The sequence below is a fragment of the Leptosomus discolor genome, chromosome 6, assembly GCF_034619465.1.
Source record: "Leptosomus discolor isolate bLepDis1 chromosome 6, bLepDis1.hap2, whole genome shotgun sequence".
Lineage (NCBI taxonomy): Eukaryota > Metazoa > Chordata > Aves > Leptosomiformes > Leptosomidae > Leptosomus > Leptosomus discolor.
The window spans coordinates 32,612,963-32,621,470 of NC_141396.1; positions in this window are offsets into that span (position 1 = coordinate 32,612,963).

Sequence of the window (8,508 nt, forward strand, 5' to 3'; positions counted from 1 at the left end):
ACGTGGAACTATTTGCTTAACACCACACAGAAATCTATGTCCCTTCATCTCTACTCCTTCCTACTCAAAGAGCTACACCTGTGTCCTACCCCCACAGAAGCCAAAAGGAAACACGGCAATGTCATTAGAAACCAGCACCCCACTGTAACTAAAGAAAATTATAAAATCCCACCTTTATAATGGAAACTATCAGGTTACCTTACCTATAATTCTCACCACATACATAAATATAGCTTTGTTTAAAGAGAAGAAAAGTAAACTTTTGGAAAAATTCATACATTTCTGCAGTCGTGAAGTAGATGTGGCAGCCAGGATACTGTAAACTTTAGTTAAGTAGTAAAGGTGAGTGATACTTTAAAAAAAAAAAAAGCACCAATAATAGCACCAGCAAAAGCAAAACCAATGGGAAAACTCAAAACCCTTGCAGCATCTTAACTTTCCTATAAATGACCATGCTAATAAAGGATGCTGAGAGAAGAAAATGAGAGGAAATAGAATATTCAAGGCAGAAACATTTCTAAATATTCACAAATACATTTGAAAATTTTCCAGAGGATGCCAGTAGCTGCTGAAGCAGATCAAATCTGTTTCCATGTTTCTAATGCAGAGACAGTTGTGTTCATGGCAGATGTTTGTCAGTCACACCTTACGTGCCCCAAAGCAGATACATTGCCCAATTAAATAAAAATGTGCTTAAGGCATCTCTTGAGTCACATCTGGCTAAGTAACAGCAGCTGTGTTGGAATAAAGGTAGGCAAGTTCCCTTGTTACATAAACAGTATCAATCTCCCCTGAAACATTAAGATGGAAAATTGGTTAAATTAATTGTGGTTTGGTTTCCTCTCTTCTCCTGGAAAAGATATTAATTCATTTATCAAGCAAGAATTGTTTTCAGGTTGGGTTGGTTTGGGTTTTTTCCTTCCTGATTTAACCTAATGTGAAAGATTGGATTTTTAAAGTAAAAAGTCTACTTCAGCTGCCTACAAAGGTGACAAAGGAAAGAAAAAAAGCGACAAAGATATGAAGCTAAAACTGGTACAGAGAGAGTAGCTAGGTTAAAAATTAGTTTGACCGTTACATTGCCTAAAAAGTACAGAAAATAAACTATTACTTAGCTGTTACTGTAAAACTAAGAATGACAAGCAAGTGGTAGAGTTAAAATTGCAAATCATAGTCCAATATTTACAAGCAGGGCCTTCTGAGTACTACACACACCAAACCTCGATTTCTGCAGCATGTGAACACAGGGCTCTGCAGTAGGGAGTGCCAGGGCAACCAAGGGTTGCTTGATGTATTGTGGATGTCTCTGTTTACTGAAGAATTCATTACAGATGGGCTACAACAGTCAGAAGTTTTATTACAAAATGTGAAGTCATTGTAGTGCTGGTTGCCTAGACCAAAGCAACCTCTTCACCTTTGACAGCAACAGGATGAGAAATAATTCAGAGCATCTACCCCTCCTCCTCTCTTGGACTTGTATATGAGAAAATCGGAGACTGGAGAAGGGTAGGGGCTTATACTTTTTCTGTATCCCAACTGCCTATTAGAACTTATTGAACTCACTATTCTTTCTATCCCATTTAGGAAAGGAATGGGATAGTCATCTTCATGTAATTTGTCTAATTTCTAGTGGTCCCTCTGTCCGGTGTAAAGTGGCTGTAAGATGGTTAATACCTTCAGATATTCTGAAGATTTAGATGGGAGAAAAGTGCAAAAAAAAAAAATTTCTCTAAGTAGAAGTTTGACAGCAGACGAGGGGATCAGAAGGCTGGTCAGAAAGGGTTCAGGGAGCACCTCAAGGATTGCTTTAACTGACAGATGTATTCAGTTATGAAAACTCACAGTCGGCTTTTACCAACATATAGTTGTCTTTTTCCCATAAACCAGCTACTTAAATAAAAGTACAAAACACTAGATGAACTTGTCTGTATTAGTTAGTTAAATGCCTGCAGTCACTTCATTTACCATGTTTAAAACTTTAGGAATTCAAAGGCAAAACATAAATCTAATGGACAAAGCTAGGTCAGAGAACTGAAATCATAAAGTACAACTGAAACCAAACCTACAGCCTTTACTGCTCAAGAGCTGCTTCAGGTGGTGGCCAGAAACAAGAAATCAGAGTGTCCTCTAACACAAGGATGTGAGTGAGGGCTTTCAAACCAATTCCACAAAATGCCTCCTTTCCTCCTTAAGATTGCCATCAGCTGCTTCCTTCCTCCTATGCTTATCCACAAATCTCATCCCCTTAGTACAAAGGAGAGAACATAAATTTGAGGTTGTATTTTGCCTTTGGCTGGAATGAGAAAAACACTTTATAGCAGAAAACCCTAATTTTTAATAATTATAATTTGTAATTATTATGGCCACATACTAATGTATCCCTAAACATCCAAATGGAATAGAAATGATTCGAAAAAGACTGGAAGGCAGATACTACCAGCCTAGTAGGTCAATGAAATCAGCTAGTAATTAAAGTTTCCAAAAGAACTCATTCTTTCTGATTTCCTTTCAGTAACTTGAAGAGACAACACAGAGGGGGTCCTGCCTTTAAACGTAATGATATTTGTCAAATCCATTTGTAAATATTAGTTCAGTTAAAACAACACATAAGATATAAAAAGTAATTAAGTTCTGTATGGATTTCACTTTCACGGGAGACTAAGAACAGCAAGGCAGAAATAATGTTATTCTGTTTCTAGAGCTTATTGGAACCACTAATGATTTCAAAAGCGCATGACTCATCAGCTGCAATTAAAACAATAGCAATGGCAGTGACCCCATCAGAAGAGAAAAAAATTACATAGGCAGCAAGCAATACACAGAGATGAAGTTGGAATAGAGATGTTACTGATTCGTGGGATGCCACAGAGTAATTCTTCTGCTATTGTATTTCTGTGTACCTCCTAACAGGCAAGCAACAATGGCTGGCCAGAAAACAGCCATTCCAATTCACTGCACACCTCCAACTTTGAGGATTTTACTTCCACTTTGGAAAAGACATCTCTGTAGACTACTCCTGGAGTAAGTAAACATAGCCCAGAAGCACGGACCCTGGCCAGCAGGTGAACCATATGCTGCACACAGCCAGCCTTTGGCTTTTACACAGCTTAGGTTTATTACTTTCATTTATTTACTTAATATTTTTAGTAAAAAAGAGCAAGGACATCCCAGCTTCAACAAAATAGCTTCCACAGGAAAAAAACAGTTTTGAACAATTGTCTTTATTGCACCCCTGACGTGCTGCTACTTCGATTAGCTGAGGAGATCAGCAAAATTTTCAATACTAGAGAACAAGCATTAGCCTCTGAATTAAAAAAAAAAAAAGCACGAACAAAACAAGTCTGTATTTCAGCATCTGCCCATTATTCTCAACAAAATCTCCTTTCCCACTTTCTCCCTCAAAATCTTTGCTTTCAATATCATCACCCTGTGCAGATTTGTTGTCCTCTCTTCACTTGCTGGCTAATCACAGCACAGGCTTTGGTACTATCAAGCACTGTCTTTTGCACAGATTGGACAGGTTGTCTGCACTTACATCATTCTCCCTTCCACTTCCAGTCTCATGTTCATTGCTTCTTTTCTCAGAGATCTGATAGCATCATTGCTGCCGTCCCCACTGGGATGCTTAGATCACATGGGCATTTTCTCTTTTCCAGCTGGGCAACCAATTTAGAATGATTGCTCTTTTTAATACAGCAGTCACATAAACAGCCAGAAGAGCCATACAAAATGGCTATATCCAATTTGGGGCATTACTTATATCAAGAAAAAAAAAAAAATCACCAAGTTACCCAGCTTTGTGCACCTTCTAAAAGCCACTGCCCCTTGCACCTTGTTTGCTACGCTGTCAGTGTCATCACCTCAGTAGTGTCAATGAAAGTGAGCCATGTTTACAAAACCCTACTGTTTCAGCATACTTGACTTATCCAACCAAAGCAAGTCAGCTGGCAGAGCTAGTCCTCCTCCAGGATGCAGTATTGGGCAGCTCATAGCTCAAAGAGGACCTGTGATACAAAAATCGCTTTCTCTGATCCTTTCCTTTGTCCTTCAGCAGTTTGAGTCGAGCCCAGCTGAGTCTACCAGTTTGGAGGTAAACCTGACTTGATTAAAAAGTTCTTGTCATTCCATATCTCCCCTTCTACCTGCCTGACATGTTTTGGAAGTCCCAGAGTGCACTGACTTCTGCTGGAAGGGAATCCAGTACGCATGTTTAAAGAAAAAAATATGAGAGAATTTCTAAAGGTTTTTTTTTTGGTTTCCTTCTATGTTGAATTTGATACTGGTCTTTCCAATTTGGCCTGCATAATCTTTATTGCTGGTGGTAACCAATGAAAGGAAAGAACCTAAGCTTGTTTCTAGGCTGGAAATTATGAAATAAATAAAATCCAGTGGTCATACAATATAGATATCTGATGTGAATGAAAAATTGTGAGACACAAATCATTTTCTGAGCACAGAACTAGACAGTAAATCATTAATAGCACAAAGATGTCACAGAAAGAAATTTTGGGAAAGAAACAATGTCTTTCTCCCTGATTTTGTTTCGTATGGTTTGGACCATTGTTTATATGTTGATCTTGACGTCTCAGACACTCTGTTAACACTACAGGGAAGCTGCTCAGGAAATAAATCTGATTGCTAACTCATGAAAGGTTTCTTCCCTGACACCTTTCTAAATAAACTAATAGCTGGATGTCCAAATGTGTATTTAAAGGTGCTTCTTAATTCCTTACTCTCTAATAGTTTTAAAATCTCAAACCAGACCAGAAGGATTGAAAGCTTTTCTTGGTACTTAGAGATAATATTTTTCATCCAGGCCAAACTTTCCGTAAACAGAAAAGAAGCCCATGAGTCAAACACTCATGAGGTCTGCTATGGTCTTTGTTCTGCTCATCTGTTTTACATAGTACATGTATAAATACTGCAGAGATGGGTGGCAAAACAAAACCCTAACGTAGATAGTCCCACTGTTCCTCGATACCTCAAGGCAGTTATGAAAAGTAACAACTAACACCCACCTCCATAAATTCTTTTTTGTTTCCGGGTGAGACCTGCAGTCTATCAGCAGGAAGAGAATCACATTTTCAAACCCGTGCTGTATTCATCAGCATGCAGCAAAAGAAAAAAATAAATAAATCTTGCAGTTAGTTTTGTCTTTACAAACCCAGGTCTCCATCCGGAGGATGTATTCCAGTTCCTAACCAGATAACTGGTGCTCTGGTGAGAGGGGAACAGAGGGAAGGAAAAAGGGGATTAAACGAGAAAAGAAGGGATATAATTATGTCCATCCTCTGCCAGATGCTATGCCAAGTAATATAAATTAAGCCAAAATCTGGCACTCTGATATTTAAGCTTAAAACTCTCCCAGGATGTGTCATTAAGCACCAAGCAGGATATTCAGCATACAAAAGCATGAAAATTTCTGTTCGGTTAAAATGGTTACAAGGGAAAAGCAAGAAAGCCTATGACACATGATTTTTTACTAGGTTTTGATCAAAAAGAAAAAAAACAAATAACAAAGCAGAAGACCTCAACTTCCTTGAAGCTGGCCATTTTATTAGCTTTTGGCCTGACTGTAGCTGTATTTCCTAATCGGGAATGACAACAGAATTTTTAGATAGTATTTATTCACGTACTTGCAGGAATAGCCTCCATAGTTATTTGTATAATAAAAGAGAGGTTGTTTTTAGATCAAATTAGATAAATTTATCTTATGAATGAATGGACATTCTAAATGCACAATAAAACCAAAAAGGCTGATTTTGGTGAGTGTGTCTTAATTCATGAAGCTACTAAAGAAGGGAAAAATTGAACAAGATTCCTAACTAGAAAGTAATTACATGTTTGTTGACTTTGGATTAGGTAAATCCCCATTTTTTCCTATGGGATTTTAAGAAATCAGAATCCAGCTTTAAGAATTTATTACGGAGGGAATTTTGGAGCAACTTGAGAAGCAAATGCAGTAACAATTTCATTCAAATTATACTGCTATCTAAAATGTTCATATTTGGGTTGGCTTCAGATCAGGGTCTTAAACTGGAAAAAATAGTGCTATGCACTGTGAAGAAAAGAACTATGCTCAGAGTATGTAAGGAAAGGACGGGTGAATTTCCCTGGCTTCTCCCTCTTCAGCAGGTTGGCTACACAGCTTCTTTCAGTGGCAGGACGGGAAGGCTCTGTGCGGCCCCTTCCCATCACACAGCAGCATGCGTGCCAGCACCTGACAGGTTGCTCAAAGGTAGCAGGTTTACTACACAGATGTACAGCAATTCTTTTTTAGCTTGTACTGTACATGATCCACATATATTTCCCACGTGGCTGTTACCCCCCTGACCTGGGGGGTTCTGAGGAAGTCGATGTCCCCTGGCCCAGAGGACTATTGCTCCATGTAACAGCTAATGTGTTTCTAAAATGGCATAAAAATCCCCTGCTTCATTGTGATCCCAGTGCAGGACCCAGGTGGAAATCACCTGATATGTCCAGGGCACAGCCAGGCTCTCCTTAGTCAAGTCCTGCTTGTCTATATTGACCAAAGATTCTTCCTAGGTCCTAATTAATCTCATTTTATGTCTGACACTGAAGCAGGTGAAATGAATTGTCTCTGAAGGGAAATTTGGCTATCTGCACAGAAGCAGACGACCAGTTTTCTAACACTAGGTAAGGTGATTCCCAGCCCAGTCCCTAGCTTAACATCAGATCCCTTGTTCTGGTTATGGCTATTATGCTGGGCAACACAAGCACTGTCATCTAATGCTGCAGATGCCTCCTTCCTTCCTCCCTCCTCCTCCTCTTTTTCTAAGAAGCTGCAGCAGTCTCCAAGTGTTCAAATGACCTGCAGTGCATTGGACACATCTTTACAAAAACAGTATTTAAAATTCATCACAGTTTGCCCTGCTTTAGCAGTACTTCCAATTTGAACCGAAGCTGCTGTGTTCAAAACATATCAGCTTGGCACTGTATTAAAGCGGAAGGAAAAAAAAAAAATATTCCTCTTCATGCACCAGGCAGAAAGTAGGCAAAGAACAGTAGCGGCGAGTACAGCACCGGCATATTAAAACTCACACGAAATCTCAGAGCTGGATGTTCCTGCTGTAAAGGCACTGTTAGTATGGGATCCTTTTGGTTTTCCCAAGGCAGATACATGAAAAGTGATAAGGAATATTGGCTTTTCTATTTGACTGCGAAACAGTAAGAAACATACCCTGAATACAAGCCAGCTGCCTGGCACGATAAAACAGCTGGGTAAATTCTTTTGCATTAAAAATTCTATTTAAATTGAGGAAAATTTCATATCAGTAAAGCAAAGTTTGTATACCACTAACATTTTCATGGCTCATTTCACTTCTGTGCTCTGGTTAATGTTACTGTGATGCTGGTATTAGCCATAAAGGAAACACATAAGGCAGAGCCAGGGCCCTGCTGGTGCTCCTTCATTCATTTTGGCAGTGAAAGGATGCTGCCAGCCAAGATCCAGCATCACCGGCTGTGGATCAGCAGCGAGGCATAGCGTTGAACAGGGATATTTTGAAAGCTCAGACCCAAAAAATACTTGAACGCAGCTCTAGTTTAAAGAATGGGAATAACTTTTCCAAGCTGCACCTCCTCATTTGCCCTTCGCAGAGCTCAGCACCACAGGAGCAGCCTGCCCCAGCAAGGGTAACAACAGAGTGCACACTTAATTCCTAACGATGTCCAGGGAAGGGTGTGTCTGCAGAGACACCACCCCTGGTTTAGAAGATATAAGACCCCAATATAAAATTAATGATGATGTGAGACTTTGGCTATTGATAGTACCTTGTCTTCTGCAGCACTGACAGATTGTCACCCAGTGTTATAAAGGCTACGCATTGTGTACTTTGTGTCACTAACTTGGCACCTCAAATCTTCTTTTCAATGACTATTCTGAGTTTTATAGTATCTTCTATAGTTGAAAACCTCACAAATATTGCCTCATTAAGCCGCACAGCTTCCATTTCAGGTAAATAATGATTATTATCCTCATTCTAGTGCTCAACAACATAAGATCCAAAGAGATTAATTAGGTCACATAGCAAGTCAGTGTCAAAGGCAAGACCACACCAACAGTGTTCCTCACTCAGTCCCCCTGCTGACACTGACAGATAATGACACACGCTAGCCTGAGCACACATGCTGTTTTGCACAAGGGCCCCTGGTTCCAACTCACAACAGCCCTGCTCTGGAGTCACTGGGGGGACATGAAATGTACATTTACATACATTAGTTCTCCCACTGAACTCAGCAGTGTTTCAAGTTCAGGCACAAAAGTACCCTTTGAGAAATGAGTACATGTGGCATTTTCACTGACTCAGAGAGCCAAAATTACCCAGTCAATTTATTTCCTATTTGGCAAACAAGATAAACGTTCACATTCTCCTAAAGAGTCCCCCCAACAAGACCACCACCCCCTCCAACATCATTGTAATTAATTTATCTTGTGTGTTCGGATAGAGCTAAAAGATTTTCTTTGGAAACCTACAACGTGCTTAG